Below are 940 nucleotides of genomic sequence, written 5' to 3'. Positions count from 1 at the left end.
AGAGACTATCACAGTGTAACCTGAAAAGGAAAAATGAATTAGTATTGGTTATAAGATTTTCTTTTTTCTATATCCACCCCTTATTAGTCATATGCTTATCTAGCCTATGCTTGAAACTTTCAATGGAAGAGGCAGCAACTACTTTTCTAGGTAGCTTATTCCATTCGTCTACTACTCTATTACCAAACCAATTTCTACCTATTTCCTTACTGAAACGGAATTTTTCTAGTTTGAAACCATTATTTCTAGTTCTATCCTGTATGCTCACTTTAAGTACCTTGCTGATATCTCCCTTATTTATACCCTTCATCCACTTAAACACCTCAATTAAGTCTCCCCTTACTCTACGCCTCTCTAGCGAATGCAGACTTAGTCTTTTCAGTCTGTCTTCATATGACAGGTACCGGACGTCATGTATCATTTTTGTCATTCTTCTCTGTACATTTTCTAACGAATTAATATCCATTTTATAGTAAGGACACCAACAGATAGTTTAGCAAAGCAGTTACCACTGAAACAGTGATAGTAAAGAGATCGAGCTGCGTCAGTCTAGCGAAGACAGAGAGGTCGAAAGGAGTCAGCAAGAGGGATAGAGCTGAACAAGCCTTTAACTCCACCCTGTCTATAACCTGTTTAAAAGGGCTGTATGTAAGGAGCCCCGCCACACAGGCCAGTTGTACTCCTCACTGGAGCAAGTAAAATCCGGTACAGAGACAACATTTCTGGGGGTTATAGAAGGCATTATAGCACACCTACTCTCATGGGAGATATTGCAAGTTAAGTAATGTGATCTTTCCTTGATTGGTCACAAGAGAATGAAATCCCATGAATATTGAGAGATGATGCAGGATTGCTCTGTATATTATCTACCTATTCTATCTATTGCCGGACGCCCCAATCCCGTAAGGGGTGGCCACAAACGAATCGTCTCCATGTCCCC

The sequence above is a fragment of the Coenobita brevimanus genome, chromosome 45, assembly GCF_032717465.1.
Source record: "Coenobita brevimanus isolate Jiangsu-jjx chromosome 45, ASM3271746v2, whole genome shotgun sequence".
Taxonomy (NCBI): Eukaryota; Metazoa; Arthropoda; class Malacostraca; order Decapoda; family Coenobitidae; genus Coenobita; species Coenobita brevimanus.
The sequence above is the reverse complement of the archived record's forward strand: the minus strand, read 5'-3'. Positions refer to the sequence as shown.